The sequence below is a fragment of the Myripristis murdjan genome, chromosome 4 (assembly GCF_902150065.1).
Source record: "Myripristis murdjan chromosome 4, fMyrMur1.1, whole genome shotgun sequence".
Lineage (NCBI taxonomy): Eukaryota > Metazoa > Chordata > Actinopteri > Holocentriformes > Holocentridae > Myripristis > Myripristis murdjan.
In genome coordinates this window covers 31,529,891-31,549,990 of record NC_043983.1, presented here as the reverse complement: position 1 = coordinate 31,549,990, position 20,100 = coordinate 31,529,891, and the positions used below count along the sequence as shown (strand labels likewise).

Here is a 20,100-nt window from a genome sequence, read left to right as displayed (position 1 = left end):
TGCTAATGCTTTGTGGAATGCACTATGGAAACAATAAACAATTAACAAAATGATCCCTAGCCAGACCAGTAGAGCTGGTTTCTTCCTTATTGAACTATATTATAAAATGCGTCCCTCAATTAAACTGCGTAAACAAATGATGACATCTCGGTCAGATCCAGAAAGTTCAGCCTTTTGGTCTGTGAAAATCAACAACCAATCCAAGACAGACGCATCATCATTGAAATGACAGATTTTATTGCAAAACCAAATCAAAACCAGACACATGACAGCTCGGTGTGGCTGAAGCTGTATTCCTGTTAAAAGCAGATTTCTGTTCACAGTTTTTACAAACTAGTCTGAGGGTCCCGCAGGTCCAGGCGCTGCTGAGTCTTGTAGTTTTTTTCATCGGGTCCTTGCTGAACTACGTCTGATTCGTCTGTGGTGGTAACCTTTATAGGTCAGCTTGTAGACTGTGAGATGGTGGTTTCACTGTGTTTGTATTCTAAGACTGAATTTCCCCACTTCACTTCACAGTTCCTTATAATGCATGCAGAAGTGTGGAAGTGTTCAAAATCATGTCTTTTTAAAACATGAGGTTGTTTGATTTAGTTTTTGCATATTTTTTGTTGAACTTCTTCGCAGGGCGAGCTGTGCACAGTCCTTTGTTGTAGATGTAATGTCTGCATTTTATTCCCTGCTAAGTCTATGTTAGCAGTAGCTTTAGTTGTCACTTAAGTTTCATCAGTGAGCTACTGGCAATTTTATTTTTTCATCATTACATTTTTATTTAGCACAACACACAGCAGACAAGCATGTAACTAGGACTGAACAAGTTTTCACCTGCTGAATAATAATAATGAAAAATGAAAAAAAAAAAAAAACACACACACACACACACACACACAACCTTAAAAACCACACAGAGATACAAGGAGGTGGTAATCCATGGCGCACAGGCGGCTGCAGAACAGAAAACTCCTCACAACTACTCAAGCTGAGGGGATCAGCTGCTAATATAAATGTTGCAGAGTTTCTCCCTGTTGTGGGTTCAGTTATAGTTTACAAAAAACGAAAAGGGGGAAAAAAGTGAAGAAAGAGGAACACAGGTGCAGAAGCAAAGTAGGATAGGAAATGAGAAGCGAGGATAGGAGAAAGGGAGAGATAGAAAAGGTAGTTTTTAACAAATATGGCACCTGTTTTTCCTCTCAGTGTATAAAAGCCCCTCAAACAGAAGGAAGACCGCATGACACTAAAGCTCTCTGTTGATACCAGTGCTGGTGTAACAAAAGCCTGACTTTACATTTTAGAAATGAGAGTAAACTGTCTTCGTTTTCTGCATTTTTGGCCTACAGAAGCCTGTATTTCTCAAAGGGTGGAAAAACAAGAATTTTATGTAAGTTATTTTGTCCAGTGACCCCAAACTGCTGAACTTTGCTCAGTGACAGTAACGGATCCGACCGGGTGGGACGGGCCAGCGCTCAGAGCTTTGTATTTAGCGTTGGCACTGAAAAGCTGCAACAGCATCTACATCATGTGACAGGAAAAGTGTCCCACCCCTCCTGCTCAGTGGTTAGGGAATATTGGTTTACGCACAGATGGGAAGTTTTTCCAATGTTTGTATTTTGAATAAGTAGTGAGTTACTAGTGTAATGTAGTGGTGAAGGCCTGCTGAGCTCAAAATCGACTGGGAGAGGAATGGCAAGCTGAACTGGTGAGCCACTGCAGCTGCTGTCCTCCCCTCTGCTTTTATAAAAACATCTATTTACATATATGCCTATATCTATGTCTGTAACTATTTCTATATCTATATGTATTTCTATATTTGTATCTACATCTATTTCTGTACCTATATCTATTTCTATATCTACATACACGCACACACAACAAAAAACTTTCAAACTAAAGTTAGCTTTTCTTCATTCATGATCAAACTACAGGTCAATTTTGTATAAAGTTGCTCACAAGATCACATTCATACGTCTAACACACAGCTTCTATATCTCCCCTGATTTGATGAACAAAAACTGTCCAAACTGGTTTTTCCTTTCATAATGTGTTATATTTCTACCGCAACATGACTCATCATAAAACTACACATATTCCCATTTATGAGCTTACTTTTCTGCCTTACTCCAAATAGTAATTTTTTTTTTCTCACTCCTGCCAGTGTGTGGTTTTCTGTGGCTGTAGACGGAGCTTTTGGATACTCAAAAGTAGAATTATTAGTTTTGAGGCTGCCTTTGACTGGCCTGTTTATGAACCCCTGAGGAAAGGTCAGCCTTTTAGCTCGGCTGCGCTCGGTGAGCAGATAGCACTCAAAGCACTTAAAGCCTTGGACTCCAAAATCCCTGCTGGTCCACAGCACCTCAGTCCTGGCTTTCTAAAGTTGGCAAAGCAATACCATATCTGAACCTTTGAACTCTCCTTTCAGGTGGACCCTTGAATGGAGCAACATTTCCTTGGATATGAAGGTTTTACTAATGTTCTTCCTTAAACCTTATCTTTTAAACTTTAAAAGGGGATTTCACTTGGTGTCAAGAAAATTTCTCCCTCAGATACACTAGCACTAGTACACACATATCTATATCTATATTTCTATCTATTTATATAAAAAATATCTGTGTGTGTGTGTATTCAGTCTGTGATTTGCAGTGCTTCCAAGGAGTCTTTTTTTTTTTTTTTTTTTTTTTTTTTTTTATCAAGTGTTGTTATTTATGTTTTTGCTGTACCCATTTTGCTTCAACACACCTTGTCTATTTTTACTGCAGCGGTAATTTCCAACAGATGGGGTATGAACTTCTTACACTCTGGATTTTACATTCCCTGAGCAAAATTAAAGGAATAGGTCCACCAAATTAAAAAAAACAGCTATTTCCCCCAATTACTCCTGGGAGAATCTGTCTATTTAGATCATATCTGTGTGATTTTATGAGGTTTCCAGTTTGCGATAATCACTTCTATCTCCTGGTGTACCAACAATGGAGCTCCATGGGTGTGTTTTTATCTGAAAAACCGCACAACAGGATATTTTGGCTGAACTGTCCCTTTAACTAGAGAGTAATTATTGGTGATTGGGTGCTTTTGTTTTTCCACCTTCAGTAACTTGTACTACAAATAAGTGAAAGTAGTTGCAAATATATTTGTGATTAGTGGCAGAGGAAGAACAATCTACAACCACTTTTTTCAATATTTGAGAAAACTACTACAATACTTTTCTATGTCCAAATGCACATTCAGATTTCGGGAGCATACAGCCACTTGCTAGATTTCAGAGGGCAACTGGACACTTTCTGGGAGGTATGGCATTAAACGTGAGTGGGAACACTGAGACAGACAAATATGGGCACAACGTAAAACAAGAAAGTAAAACTCTTTTCCCAAAAAACATATGTATTGAAGCTGCGGAGTTGGAGTATCACTCAAACCTTTTGACAGTAATTCTTGGAGAGAATACTCAAAGACAACTATGTTAACATTTGAAAAGGGACAGGCATTATGCCTGGAAAAAAAAAAAAAGATGTTGATCATGGCTTGAGATGATTAACAAACAACCAAACATAACATGTCAAGTAGAACTGATGTTTAGTGGAGATGTTTGCTAGTTAACATCCTTTATTTTGGGGGGTAAAATGATACAAAAATCACTAGAAGAGATTTGATTTCATTATTGTGTGTGAGCAATTTGAATTTAGTTTTCCTTTCCTACCATCCAAACGTGACAGAGCTGACCCAGCCTGTTTAAAGGAATTCCTCTTAGCAAGACAGAAGTGATAATGTCTGATGTGACTTTGGCTCTTTTCTTCCCTGAATACTAAATAAAAGTTATTTCAGATTGTGCTGGGTGAAACCTGTAACTCCATCGTTCACCCCTGTTTTCATCTGGACCACCAGGCACTTTAGAAAATATACAGCGAGTTTTGAAAAGATCTTACGTGCCCTGAGGTTGTGCTATTTACTCAACACTTAAAGGTCTGTGCAATCTTTCATTTCTAACAAAAATGAAACAGAAACACTGAGGTTGCAAAACAGAGTCATATCAGTGAGAGAGACGTTTTGAGTTCAGGCCGTACATCTCTCAACACTTTCCTCCTCCATTCCTACAGTCAGGAACACAGGAGACAGTCTAAATAAGAGAGGTGATCCCTTCAGAGAGTGAGCGATAAAAAAAAAAGATTCAGTGGGAAAAGGGAGTGAGAGAGAGAGAGAGAGAGAGAGAGAGAGAGCAGTGAGAACGGGTAATTTCAGATCGTGATGCTGTACCAGGAATCAATATTTAATTTCTTTGGCTGCTATGATAAGGAGAGAGTGAAATCATTATAAAGAGATCTCTGCTTAAAGGGGAATACCGCTCATTCATCGAAGTCCAACTTGGGAATCCTATGTTCCAGGGCAGTCCAATCCATATTTTTGAACATGGGAAAGTTTGTATAACTGACAAATCCATAGTGGTGTAATCATCTCAGAAATTATGAGGAATTACATACAGAATATCCTGTTGGACCCTGGTGAGGGGCCTCAAACCGTGCCAGGCTGCACGTCCAACTACCAACCATCTAATATTGTAAGTTTTTTTTTTTTTTTTTTTTTTTTTTTTTTAAATATTTATGTTTTTACACTAAAGTATGATTGGAACATCGGTCTAAAAATTATATAATGAGGGTGTTGGCTTGACCTGAATGTAAGCAGGACCAACCTGAATGCAGAATGAAAACTAATGAAATAATGAATGCTAGGTGTGAAAAAATAACATTTACCCACTAAAACATTTAGGTTAACTGAAATAAAAATAAAAATGAAGCTTTACAAAAAAAAGATAAGTGAAACTATATTGTGTGTTTACAAAAGTAACTAAAATGAAAATTATAGAGAAAATGTCTTCAGTTTTGGTCCTTTTCTATTCATTTCATGGTATTTTGGCTGTGTATAAAATCTGTCTTGATGACACAAACACACTGACTGACAAACATCTTTCATAGCTGTCTTGTGGATGGCTGTGCATCTGTCCAAAGTGAATATATCTATTAAAATGATATGATGTTTTGTTGTGTTTTTATTACACAATACTAAAAACTAAACTAAAACTAAGCGTTTTCCAAAAATGAAAACTAACCTAAACTAGCAAACCTGCTTTAAAAACTAATTAAAACTTTTTTTCAATATCATTAAACATGGTTTTATTCACAAAAGAGTCACAAAATTTTCTTAAAATATGTCCAGTAAGTGCTTTTTTTCTTCCACATATGGAGTAATCTCACATATATAACTCTACAGCCATGCATGGTCACATTCCTCATATTAACGGCTTTAAAGTCTTCACTTAATCCGTCTCCCCCTTTTGCCTACACACTCCTTTCCTGACTGAAGTGGATTTAACACCAGAAATCAATCAAAATAAATAAAGAACTGACTAAATAAATGGCTTCCCACCAGTTGATGTATTTCATTGAAAGAGCAGGTAATCCTAATAGTTACTGTGCAGCAACATTATGACACTTCAAATGAGTGCAGGGCTGCAGAGAATGTCTTAGCACTTTAATAAGAATTCAATATGTGGTGACAATGACATGTCAGATGCACACAACTTTGCATTAGCAGTGTAATGATAATAATTCTGGTGTGGACTGTGGTCTTTGGAAAAGTCAGTTGCAGATATTGAGCTGCCCTCCAGAAATGACTGGCAGGGATATTAAAGGGAAAAAGTGTGGTGGTGGTGGGGGAGGGCTGGGGGGCAGTGAGAAAGAAGGAAAGCATGAAAAAAGATGGACACTTGGTCCAATGCTGGCCAAACAGTCACTAACACAACTTCTGGCTGTTTTTGTAATTTAATTTTCAACGGTTGCCATTACAAGTGTACTAATATTCAGTTACGCCTATTTGGGAAGATAAATACAAAGTTCTATTAATATATATTGATATCTGGCACATAAATTGTTAAAATATGACCTCAGGCTGGAAAAAGGCTGCCAGACTCCAAAGATTCCAGATTTGACATTTTGCAGTCACTGTCATTGTCAGTCATTGACATTATGTTCTCATGCTCCTATGTTCCTAGGTTTCTATGTTCCCAATGTCTTATGTTCTTGGGCTCCTATGTTCCTAGGTTTCTATGTTCCCAATGTCTTATTTTCTTGGGCTCCTATGTTCCTACATTTCTATGTTCCCAATGTCTTATTTTCTTGGGCTCCTATGTTCCTAGGTTTCTATGTTCCCAATGTCTTATGTTCTCGAGGTCCTATGTTCCTAGGTTTCTATGTTCCCAAGGTCTGTATGTTCCCAAGGTCCTCTGGTCCTAGGTTTCTATGTTCCCAAGGTCTTGTGTCCCTAGGTTTCTATGTTCCCAAGGTCCTCTATTGCTATTGCTCTATTGCTATTGCTATGTTCCCTCAATGTAATTTTGGAGGAAACAATGGACTGGTAATGGATGAAGGCTGAGCTGCTTAAATTTTGGAGTATCTACTGTATGTCAACGGTCAAGGTTACCCAAAAATGATCACATATGAGTTGACACTGAATATGTAACTGACTGAATTTCATTCAGTTATTTGTCAAGACTAATCTATAACTGTTACGTTCATAACCCTTGAGCTACCTTTTACTGTTTAGATGCATGGCTGTGTTTGCATGTATGTGTGAGTGTGTGCCAGAGTATCTATGTCTTCTCTCACTGCTATCTTCAAACCTTTCTTTGCTTGGTTCATAAGTGTGAGTGTGTGTGTGTGTGTCTCTGTGTGTGTGTGTGTGTGTTCAACAAAGGGCTGACCTGTTTCTTCACAAGCATGGTAGCACAACATATTCTCTTGGCCCTACCTTTTATTGTGTAGTGTATTCAATTGTTCCTGGTCTCAGAGCGCCTCACTGGGACCTAAAACCTCCAATCCAATTTTTTTTGGGATGTCTGATACACTTAACAATAGATAGGAAGTAAGTTTTAGAACCTCTTTATAACAGAAAATGCATTCTGTTTCACTTCAATATTGGTAGAAATTATCAGTGGTGCAAAAAAAAAAAAAAAAAAAAAAAAAAAAAAAAAAATACACAAATTCTTTGCTCCAGTTCCATACAAAGTGCAACTAAATAAAAACTTTTTGTTGTTTTAAACTTGAAAATGAATGCTGTCAGCTGTCTTTGCTCCTCTTACCTCATTTGCAGTTGCAGTACTTTGTTTGGAATGAGACGAAAACCAAGACAGACTTGCGACTCGACTTTGACTTTGACACCAACAACTCCTGACTTCACTTCGACTTCAGCTGTTTGATGTGGACAGACTTGATAGCCGACCTTCCCCATTATTCAATTAAGCAGTGCTTGCAGGCTCCGTAGCAGTAGAAGGAAAGCTAATGAAGTTGCTCTTAACCTCTCGTAGAAAACGTCTTTAACTGACATCAGCAAACCAGCTCTCCATAATCCCAAATCCACAATGACCCAAAGATAGTCAGCTGGTAGCCTAAATTTTATCAGATCAATCACAAATCAGTAATGTCAGTTTAGGTTAGGTGTTTGTTATTGATGAATGGCCAGCAGTAGGCTGGCAACGTTACCACAGACATAACCTCTGTTAACTACAGAGAGGGAAGGTGGGAGGAACAGGGGACTGCTTGTGTGCTTGCCCTCGTGTGTAGGTGTGTGTAAAGAAGAACAGGCCTGTGTGTGTGTGTGTGTGTGTGTGTGTGTGTGTGTGAGTGGTGAGGAGAGAAAGAGAGAGTAGAGAAAAGTCAGTTGTGAGAGGAGCAAGTGAAAAAACAATCGATTACTCACAGATGAAGTAGGCCAGGCCAGGTGCCTTGGCATTTCAGGACCTTTTTTAAAACCCAAATTGATTAACAGTTAAGAGAGAATAGTAAGTTGGCGTGCCACTGTAGCTCACCTGGTAGAGCGTGTACCACATATAAAGGCTGTTTACTAACCACAGCGGCCTGCGTTTGCTGCAAGTCTTCGCCTCTCCTTCTCTGCCTTTCCAGTCTCATTCTGCTGTCCCTATCAAATACATCAGGAACACCAAAACATAATCTAAAAAAAAAACAAACAACAACCATAAAGAATCACTACCAAGTTGAAATGGAGGGTGTTAATGGACCATGTGCAATATTTGCATATAGAGGGCTGGCAGATGTAAAATAAGTTATTAAATTATCATTGGTACTCACTCAAACTCACTTTTAGGTCAGAAATGCAGTCAGTTTTTGAGTGAAGTTTTGTTTCATTCAATCAAATAAATCAAAAGATAGTAATATTGTCCGACTGTTTTAACAGGCACAGAATACTGCAAATTCATTTATTTTAATTGGCTTTATCCAGCTTGCATGAATACTGTCTATACTTTATTGACTGTGATTTCACAAAAAAATCCATACAGTAATGAGGGTGTGTATGATGTGGCACAACAAACATTTTTATTTCCATTCACTGGATATAAATGGGTAATATACCACGGGTTGTTGTATTTTCACAGAATTAAGCTTTGAGGGCTTTGTTCATTTCAGCTCTGCCTTGTGTCAAACTCACACGGTTAAACTTTAAATTATGAGTTGGATGTTTTGGTATTATAACAGAGCTCTCCTTTTTTCCCCCGTTTTTAGTGACTGTTGAGCACAGAAATGACAGGGGGAAATGCCTTTTGTTGTTTACACTTAGAACTGTATCAATATGACAATTTATTTACTTTTTATATATAATAGATGTGTAGTACAGTCCCCTGTGATCCATAATGCACAGTATAATGGCAGATACCCAATTTCCTCTCAGGGATCAGGTAAGTATAATAAAGTATTTCTGATTCTGATTCTGCATAATTGCTCATTATAATAGCATTAATAATAGCAATAGGAGAACCTTAAGGTGTTTTATACAAAGGATAACTTGATGTGTAAAAATGTGAGCGACAGAATACATCTGCTGATTTTTCCGCCAAGCCTCAGAGTCGAACACCGCTGTATACACGTCTGCCTGTATAGACAGCTGTATACAGTTTTCCCCCTGAATGCAACCGCAGTTTCTTGTCCTTGCTGACATCCATTTTCTCCAAGTTGACACCGTGAACACAATGTTATCACAATTTACAAGTTTACAGAGATTCCAGGTTCAGAGCTGGAATGAACGCCACGCAATATGCCGATTCTTTCCCTCACTGCCTCACAGAGCTGGCTTTACATCTCTATAGTATTGTGCTGAGATTCAGTTATGACTCCAGTGAAAAGGCCTCTAACTATGATCACACAGTGTGGAAGATTTGGCTTTTGAATGTTTTTAGAACATGCCTTTGTGTGCTTTTCAGTGTGTACATGTGTGCATAAGGACAGATATGCATGCCTCAGTGCGCACTGTGTGTGTGTGTGTGTGAGTCTGAAAAGCACCATCCTTTTATGCGTGTGTGATGACAGTCTGTGGTTTGTGATGGCGTGTGTGTGTGTGAGATGATTTGACCCATGATTGTGTGATGAAGGATAGGAGAATGCAGCTGTAAAGCTACAGCTGAAGACAAAGATGTGACACATCTGGCACAGAAAACTACTGGATTGCCATTGAATTTCAGTTCTTGCATTTCAACAACTACATTATACAATTACACAGTAAAAACCATAATGTAAAACATGAGTTATATTAATGGGAAAGATACTAATGTGGCAAATGGGGCTGCCAGGTTTTATTTCTTCCACTGTTGGCAATATTCTTTTGGTTTGTGTGTGTGTGTGAGGAGGGCAAGACGGATGTGTGTGCACGCTTTATCTCTGTGGGGAAGCGGTGGTGTTTTTGCATATGAGTGTGTAATACCTGCACAGATACATGTAACAGTGTGTGCCTTTCCCCCCCGAAAAAAACAAATGATTTTTTTTTCTCTCAGTAATTGATCAAATGATTGCTGAGTGGGGTGAAAGTCGACCTTGCAGAGGACTGGCCCGCGGAGAAACAGAGCACTTAGGGAATGGGCATTGATTAATCCAAGCTTAGAGCAATTATGTATATTCCAAAGCCATAGGTTATACACAAATTAGGCTGTAATCTGTCTTTAATTCATCCAGGGGCCATCTATTAACTAGAAATGAATCTCCAGAACGCTCGCGCTACATGAGTGCACCTGCTTTCCCTTATTAGGAACACCGAGTCCTGTGTGGCCTTTTCTTGCTATTCAGGTTTCAGATCAGGCGAGCCGCGAGCCACCATTGGACAAATGCATCACAGCGTGGCACCTGACGAATGTCGCAGCCAGCGGTAACGACAGTATTCATTCCTCACCCAACACATTTTCATATTGCTTTCCCCTGCTTACGTTTTGTCGCTGTGATATGAAACAGTGATGGAAGGGGCTCGCTGACAGTCACATAAATACCTACCGAGGTTCAGCAGCTTCTCCTTGTGATTATGCAGATTCATGGAGCCTGCTGCTGCCACACAATGCCTTCCCTAACAATACAAGGACTGTGGTAATTCAAACATATTGCCAGCAGAGTACTATTTCAAACATTATGCCAAGTGTGCTGCCAAATCATCTTGGATCACTGCATGGCTATAAAGTCAGAGACTCATTTGGGTGATTTGCTGTGAGCCGCTTCTTTTTTTCCCCCTGGATTTTATGTGGGAAAACACATAAATTAGACATTCTTGCTGATTCCCTAATGTGGATGATGTTCATATTTACCATTTACAGCGTATTTCTGAGAATCCCATCACGAGTGGAGATATCAACCCGTTCCTTCATGTTTGAAAGCCCTTCTCTGATCTGTCATGGTGTCATAGCTCTTATGGTGCATAACGCTCAGCCATTAGTTTTCTACTTAGTGGGTACTGTAAGATAGAGTACAATGAGATGATTTGTCACAATGAATACAAATTATGCAAAGAATGTTCACTGGATATGGAACAACCTATCAGAAACATGCAGATATCTATGTTTGACATTTGAAATACATTAGGCGGACGCTTTTGCACAAAGAGCCTTAAAATATGCATGGTTATTGTTCAAGGGGAATAGCTTTTACTGTATATGACATTTTAGCAGACTTTCAGGTGGGAGAATCTTGAATATTCAGGTGATTACCTTTGCAAAAATAGAACGTACATGCAGTAAAACTTGCTGACTCCATCTGTCTTTTCCCTCCAGATATCACATCTGGTCCCTAAAATGAATGACCAGCTCCAAATTCAAACCTTGGGATCAGAATGGGTCAGAATGCCACATGGGTCCTCCTGATGTAAAAACAAGGTGTCTTCAATTTTTAATCACTGGGAAAATGGACATTTCTGCACCGGCTTGCAGATAAAGCTGTGCCAGACACTAGAGGGGCCGGCAACAGAGGAGAATGCCCAATCTCCTCTCACAGAGATGCTGCTGATTCCCCCTTATTCCCAAATTAAATCTGTTTTTCTGTATGGAGACTGGTGAGAAATCTTCTCCACACAGGAAGGGAAATAATGAAACGTAAACGTCAAATCCAAACCTTTCTTCTTAAACAGCAGGGGAGAAAGAAAAAAAAACTGCAGTGAAGGGAATGATAATTTGTGGGAGTCTACAGTTTAATATTACTGTATGCAGCTGATCATTTTAACATGTTATACTGTATGGTTTGATTGCATATGGGAAAAGATTACAGATTACATACTTGCACTAATTCACTTAAAACTGTTAGTTAGTCGGTTTTGATTAAAGCTTCAGTGATTTTGGTTCTGTCAGATTTCCCAAATGTTGCCCTGTTTTTCACCCTGAGTCAGGCACCACACCTCTGGTCTAATCAGCCATGACTTGCCTGAAAGGATTACAACTATGCCCGTTTATTCCTAATGGATTCTGCATCAAAATACTATCAGCCTGCCAGACTCTATATAGGTCACTGATAGAGACAGGTGGGTGGGAGAGAGAGAGAGAGAGAGAGAGAGAGAGAGAGAGAAAGAGAGAGGGAGGGATAGACAGAAAGTGACAGAGAAACAGAAAAGTAGGCATTTATGTGAGTAAATAGAAGGCGATGAGATGAGGAAAACACTAGGAAGCAATATGCTTCTGCAAAAACGTATGGGACATTGCCAGCTGCTTTCCACTTCTATTTCCTTCTAAAACACATTTCTCGTTCAATAGTAAGACATGTAATCCCATGCCACCACAGATTAAAATTGCATGCATGACTATGGGGACAAACTGTAGTGTGTATCTGCAGGAGACATTTATAAATAATAGATGATAAATTCAGTTCTCCATTCTTAGTGAAATAATTAACACCACCAGAGCAGCCGGAGGGAACGTGTTGCCGCAGAACATCAATATTTCTTTGATCACCAATATCTCTGTTATTAAGGTCACAGAATATTTTGCAGTTCAAATCAATGAAGTTGCAGTTTGACTGCACGTGGGACCAGAGCTGGTCAAAAGTATGATAGCATGTGCACAAAAAAAAAAAGACACTCTGATCGCTGCATGCTCGGATTCTGTGGTCACACAGGAAGTGAGGAGAGAAACCCCCCCACCAACAGTCAGAGCAGGAAATGGACTGTGGCCATCCATCCATCCATTTCTGAGCCTCTGCTGGTCTGTTTTGGATGAAACTTGGGAGAATAATGGATTTTGACTCTGGGGTCGGGAATTTTGAATATAAATCTGATTGGCCCACCACAGCGCCACCACCAGGCCAACAGAGCCCTAACTGTCTCAGCATCAGACACCAAACATCATACAAAACAAACAAAAGATCAAAACCCACTTATTATTGGGGATATCATGGTCACTGTTGGCTGAATTTTTTCAAACCAGAACGACTGCTTTAACCTGCTATGGCCTGGTATGCACCTATTTTCTGGTAAACCTTGATGCGTATTTGTGTATTGCTTGTAAACACAAAGCAAGAGCATACTTTGGGTATTAATAAAAAGAAAAGAAAAGAAACAAAGAAACAAACAAAAAAACGGATGAGGCAAAGTTTGGCGACTGCTGTGTGTGCTTGAAGGAGAGGATTAATAGCCTTTTCTGAGGTTAAACTTGACATTTATTCAGCTTGAAAACATATGTCGTTCCAGGCACTGCTGACGAATGGTGCGGCGTGGCTAAAATAGAGACGTGTTCAATTTGGATCGCCCAGGGACGCGTCCAAAAACACACCCTGTCCAAAAACTCGGAGGAGACACAGCTGCTGTGAGGAAACACTTGAAAACAATTGCAAAAGGGGATGCAGGCCTGTTCAGAAGCGTGTTCAGTGTGATCACCGCCTGAAGTTGAGTGATTTCTCCTTTACTGCATGAAGCAAAATATTTCAACTTGCCTGAATGACTCTTTGCTTCAGTTCACGCCGCCTGGAGCAAAGTTGTCTCCGTCTGACGCCTCTCGGCTCATTCCTTTGACTTTGCATGCACTCACATTGTAAATGTTTTTCACGTTCTCTGTGGATGTAGGCTTATTCTCTTTCATTCCCCTAACGACGCACACACATTTCAAACAAAATAAGTGTACTGCTGCCACCGGCAAGAGACTGCGGAGGTTTGACATTTTGCCTGAATTGATGAAATAGTGTGTAAAATGCATTATTTCAGGGTGAATCAAGGAACGGGGATGGAGGTTATTACATAACCCAGCATCCACTCTTGAATAACAGCCATACGGATGCACAATATACACAGCACACACTCCTTCACCATGACAGAACTATTTGTCTGTGTGCTTTCTATGCTTGTTAGTCAAACACAATCATCAAACACTGCCTTAATGAAACATGGGAGAATAATGCATCTTGCAAGTAAGATCCAGCATTTTCCTCGTTATAGATGGCCTGCTACGGCAATTACTCAAAACTGCCTTTTTTGCATTAATATTATTAATTTTTGTGCATTTATGTGCTATGTAACATAAATACTATCTTTGTTCCAAATAATCGATTCCTAAAGTGCTTTTGCTATGATGCCTTTTTTGCTTTATGACTTATGAGCTGCACTTTGAGTCTCACCATAACTCTCAATATATACAGCAAACCCATTTTTAACCCATGATAACTAACCTTGTGACGAACATACCACGGTATCACAGAGTAAAGGACATAACACATTGGGAATACTAGAGTAATGAGAAACCAAACAAAAGGTGACCTGTGCCAAATGTCTTTTGATTTGTCAAATGACTTATTTTTCTTCCATGTCACATGTGTCAGCTACTTTCACAATTCCACCGGGCACCAAGATTTATAAAGTAGAGCAGGAAATAAATGACGGCTGATTACCTGCCAAAGTGGCCACTAGAGCCGACTAAATTATGAGCCATGGATAAAGATTTAGCAGCATTTGAACTGCGGCTGGTGGTAATTTGCCTCCTGGTGATAATGACATTGTACAGCCTCTATAGGAGGGAGCATCATTTAGCAGCTCTTCATCAGCAGATTTTATTATTCCCCCTCCTTTTCATGTCTGGTGGAGGAAGGGATTTTGAACAAATATGAGAACCACAGTAATTACTAACAGTGATTTGGAGCTCTAAATAAACTTGAACTTGAATTTGACCATGACAACATGACAGCAGACACCTAAATTCAAGATAAAGCAACCTGGCACTTTGGCAGCCCCAAATGGCTGTGAGGGATAAATATTTAAGTTTTTGAAGGTGTGAAGGACTACATCACCCACAAACACTGTGGGGTGACGTCACCAAAATAGGTTTTCTTCTCAGTAAGTGGTGGTGTGGTGAAGAAGTTTTGTGAGTCCGGCCTTCTCTGGACGAAACACTCACTCACCGCTGTTTGAGAGACAGTTTTCACTGCAAAAACTCAAAATCTTACCAAGATTATTTATCTTATTTTAAGTAAAAAATGTCTTATTCCTAGTCAAAATATCTCATTGCACTTAAAATAAGACATGATCACCTCAGAAGTAACTTGTTTTTAGACAATTGTCTCTTGTTTCAAGTGAAAATTTGCTTGAAACAAGTGAAAATTTGCTTGTTTCATTGGCAAAATTTGTTTCTTATTTCAAGTGAATTTTCACGTTTTCCACTGGCAAATTTTGCCAATGAAACAAGCAAATTTTCTAATTGTCAAATTGTCTAAAAACAATTTACTTCTGAGGTGATCATGTCTTATTTTAAGTGTAATGAGATATTTTGACTAGAAATAAGACATTTTTGACTTGAAATGAAACAAATAATCTCGGTAAGATTTTGCGTTTTTGCAGTGTTGGATTTCACTGTTACACCTGCACTAATGTGTCCTCCTGTGTTCTGACGACTTTTTGTCCCATCATAATTCAATCCAATACCAATTTGTGCGGACCAGCCATGCTGCTCTTCTGAGCCCCTTTCTTCCTTTTCTCCAAAGTTTGCTGCCAAAACCCGCTTGGGCTCAAGCTCCTCCCGCTGCTTCGACCATTGTTTAACAGAAGCACTCTCCCGCTGCCATCCCTGCAAATTCACAATGGAGGAATCCATGGAGCAAGAGAACGCAATAACTGAGGCAAGTGGTGTCACTGAGATGAAAAAGCCACATTCTGAGTCAGAAAGGACATGATGAGAAATGTAACAGAAGACAGCGTGGCTGGTTTAGCTTAGCTGTTAGCCTACAGGCACAGAGCGGAGCAGAGAGTGTCCTCGGCTGGCCTCTGTCCTGCCACGGAGCAGGGAGAGAGGAGAGGCTTTGTCAAGAGTCAACATGCAAAGATGTTGCTGATCCTAATGCTATCTAATGGTCAGATAAAATCTCATGGTTCACATTCACAGGTTTTGATAAACAAGTTCCTGTGCACTGAGCAGACCTCCGGCCAGTAGCCATATCCTAAAATAATTTAATGAGTGAATAAAGTTTATCTACAACAGCTCAATTAGTGAGGATGCAACAACCCTCTTTGCTGCAGCCCCGCTTTGTGTTTTAACCTGATAAGATATTAACTCAGCAATTTGCCATCATGATAACAAGGTTTCAGCGAAACACATGGCAGTAGCTCTCCTGAGCTGCAGCATCGATGAGAGCAGCACAGGCAGTAATGGATCATGTCACAATGACTAAGAGCCTATGGTGTTTGGGACACACACACTAGCATGTACTACAAACAGCTCGGCCCACATCATGGAGCTCAAGGGGGGCTTAAATCACACCCTGGTAGCCGATGAAGCTCATAGAGTGCACTCACAAACAGATACATCCACACACACTCACGTGCACGAGTCCACGGCCATTTCAAGGAGAGAGGACAGATAAAAGATTTGCTCCTCTGGTCCTTTTTCAGTCTAACAATGAGCTGTCCACTGCCGACCATTTGTTTTCAAATGGAGGCCCCCGCTGCCAGCCGCCCACACTCAGACTGGAAGCTAGACACACATACATCTCTGGAACAATACCCAATTAAATCACGAGACTCTCTCCATTTGTTTTGTATTCTTCTCGCCACAAAGCCCGGTGGTTTCTCTTCCTCCTTCTTTTATTCACTCCATCTCCCTCGCTTTCTCTCTTCCCCCCGCTGGTGTATATCCGCCCCAAAAGAAGTATCTATTTGTATTATAATTGGTTCCCGAGCACCCATTCCAAAACCATCAGTGCGGCAGCATCTCCACTTTGAGGACAGGTCCCGGCGAAGTAAGATAAGTAGGAAGCATTACGGCAGTTGCGCAAACATGATTAATGATGCGCTTAGACTGGTTTCTAAATATTGGGAGGTGGGGAGCATACCTAGGGCAGCTTGGAGATACTTGAGATGATGAATAGAGCGATAGAGCGTGCCAGACGTACAGCCTCCACCGAATGGACAATTAGGTACAACGAGGCAAGACGAGATGAGACGACAAATAAATAGTACACAGAGGCGGGGCGAGGGGTGGGTCTTGGAGCATTTTTTTTTTTTTTTTTTGGTTAGGGTATTAGTTCTGTTTAATATTAAGTTCATTTTAGAATTGTAATGATGCGATAGGCCCTTTGATTAAAAAACTATGCTGGCTTGGAACTTTGTTTTACAGGGAAACTTTCTAGAAGGGTTTCTTATACTACGAGGAGCCTTTTTTAAAAAATGAGCGTACATACTACAGATGAGGTGATAAAGAGAGCAAGAAAGACAAACAGAAAAGTAATGCATACAGAAAGAGAGGTTATGACTGCAAGATAGAGATGCGGAAAAGGGAAGAGGAGGAGAAGGAGAGAGAGAAAGAGGGTTTAGGATGGTTTTCACGCCGACAGTCTTTTATCTGGACTTTTGTGAATTTTGCAGATGATTTTGGTGGCTGTGAAAACTCCAATTAGACCTTTTGATCTATGCAACAAACTTTTCAAAAAGGCTCACAGAAAAACATAGGCATGATCCACTTCTAACTGAACTGGTGTGGAAAAGTTGTGGTGTGAAAGCCTTTCAATCAACACTGGCCCAAAGTGAAGGAATTTTGTGATATTACATGGATGTGTTTGGAAACTATGGCCCTGTTTGTGCTAGAACACACTCCTTTGGACGTATTCAAGATATCCCGCAAATGAAAACGTGAAAATGTGACCTAACATGAGTCAACATTACCTACTTTAACCACTTTTGTTGGCTTTGTTAGCCACTTGGTTAAGGTTAGGAAACAGTCATGGCTAAAAAATAAACATGGCTCTCGCTGGACACTGTAATTGCATTTATCTCTCACTTTATGTCATGAAACTTGAAAATCTGATATGTTAAATTTAGATAATTTAACATATCCAGTTTTTTGTCTTCTTCTGGGATGGGAAACTGGCTTTATGCAGTAAAGGGAAAGCCAGTCACCTGCAAGCTGAACTCTATCCATGCTCTTATAAATCCAGCCCACCTTCCAAAGCATTTACAGCTGGAAAAATATTCAGTTGTGACCTACAAGCCTAACCATGGACATCTGCACCATTAAATGATTTAAAAAAAAAAAAAAAAAAATGACATACTTTAGATTCCGAAATATTGGCGGTGCCGCTCCCAAGCCCGGCACCAGTGGATTAAAATGCACAGTGACAGATTTAAAAGTGTAAGATGGAAGCAGAGTTTCAACTAATCTACACTGTCTGGGCTTTCCCCCTCTGTGAGAAATATGTTTTATTAGGAAACATCAAAAGTCAAAGTCGCTCTTCTCTCTTTTCCCTCTCTCTTCATTATGGCTTTCACTTGCGGTGGCAGATGCTGTCTATAGCTTCATTACCGCTGAATGTCATGGGTGGACCGAGACATTCCCACTAATTAGTTAGTTTATGGCAGTACAAGGGAATAAATGGGCATTGCACTGCACTATCAGGCCACTAAGGACCTCCTGTACCTGCCAGGGAGCCTGAGAAAGGACGACAAACCTAAAGACACAAATAAGGGATATACCTTAACCTAGAGAGACAAAGAAAGAAGGGAAGAGGGGGATTTTAATGAGGAAAATGAGAAAATGGGTAGAGGAAATATGGTGCTGATGAAAGAAGAGATTGAGGAGGTGATGAGGAAAAAAGGAGAAAGAGCAAAGGAGGGAGGGTATAGTGCTTTAGGGAGAAGGGGAAGAAGAAAAAAAAAGGATGAGGCAGTGGAGGCGGAGGAAGGAAATGAGAGAGGAGGACGATGAGGTGGAGGGAGGTGTTTTTTCGCAAAGGGGAAAACTTTTCAAAGTTTAAAGAGATGGAAAAAACTTAGGAGGAAGATGTCTGCGAGGGTAGAAGATATCTGCAAAACACCTCCAGGTTGGAATAAAGAAGACAGTTGGTGGAGGTAGAGTCATATAACAGTTACACTCACTCAAATGGGCCTTGCAGATTGTGAGTGTGTGAGTAAGAAGGTAGGTAGTCTTGTTTGGATCATGTTGAAAGTCTGTTTCTTGCCTTAAACAAGAGGTGGCATGCTTTATTAAATAACTTTCAAAGGCTCTGTTTCCTTGTGATTAACTTTCATTAATAATTGTAACTCCTAATTTTTTTTTAAATATCACGCCAGTGTGTGTAAAGAGCAAAGGTCTGTGAGGACAGGATGAAAGAGGAGATGAGGAGGAAATTAAGACTCAGCATGGGGAGTAGGGAAAAGGAATAGGAGAAAAGGGAGAGAGGGGAAAGATGAGAAAAATGAAGAGGCAGTGAGGAGGCGATAAAATTGAAGCGAGGAAAACTAAAGGGGATTGGTGGAGGAAAAACGAGTGTGGTGTGTCTGAAAAATTCAAAAGGGTGTTTCAAGGTATTCGGGCAGCCGTAGCCTAAGGGTCAGTCTCCTCAGCAAGCCGAGAAAATGTTCACTTGCAATGCAGTTGCAGCAACAGAGTGCCACAGTGGATTAAAGTGGAAGACTGCAGTGACACTGCGAAGCATCCAGGTAAAAATGTGTGCAAATCAATCTAATAGGGCAGTGCAGCTACATCAACCCTAAGAAATAATGACCATATTGCATAAACAATCTGACTGTGGGACATCAAGAGCTGGATATCTCACAGTTTCTTTCTAAATGAAGGCAAATCTGGAATAATTTCACTTGAGAGGCCCAACTCTAGAGCTTATTCTCCAATGGATCTCCACCAGTGTCATGCAAATGTCAAGACAGGTAAGTCACATTTTCACCGAAAATGATTGCTTCCATGCCTGCTCTCAATTTGCTGCACATCAATGGACGTACAAATTTTCATGATCGTACCTGAAATAGGAAATTATATACGACAGCAGTTCAAATTCTAGCCACTTCTGCACCTTTCAGCTGAAACATCATGCGGCCAGTCAGTTCTGTATTGTTCAGTAGGGGTTCTACCACCACTGCGATTTCCTGGTAGGTCTAAACTGGAGATGAACTCGCCAGTGCCTCCATGTTTTTTTGATTGGCTCAATAATGGAGATTTTGTCTCTTGTCATGTTTGATTTAGGGACACAAAGTTTGATCGGGTAATCTTAATGCAACAGGAACATAGCATGCCTTTTAAGTGAGAAGCCAGCAGTGTTAAATGTGTCAATAATGTGATCTGTCAACAAATATTTGGATGAAAAACAGTTGTTGATGTCCCTTTTTTATGACAACGACAAAACAAGGACGTTAATGAATTGCTTTGTGTGAACACAAACTAAGAAGATTTATTTTTAAATTTATTTATGACACAAAAATGTCAGAAGTAGACAAGTAGACAGGCGCAAATAAACCTAAATCTCCCCCCTTTCAGCAACAAGACACAAAACCTGACAGACAACTACGCCGCTGTCACAGGAAGTCCGACTGCACGATATCTCTCTT

General features: G+C 40.0%; 1 protein-coding gene across 1 annotated transcript in view; it reads right to left on the bottom strand.

Annotated features, from left to right (window-relative positions):
* naaladl2 (N-acetylated alpha-linked acidic dipeptidase like 2) overlaps positions 1 to 20,100 on the bottom strand; it is a 331,707-nt gene that overhangs the window by 143,157 nt on the left and 168,450 nt on the right. The window lies entirely within an intron of this gene.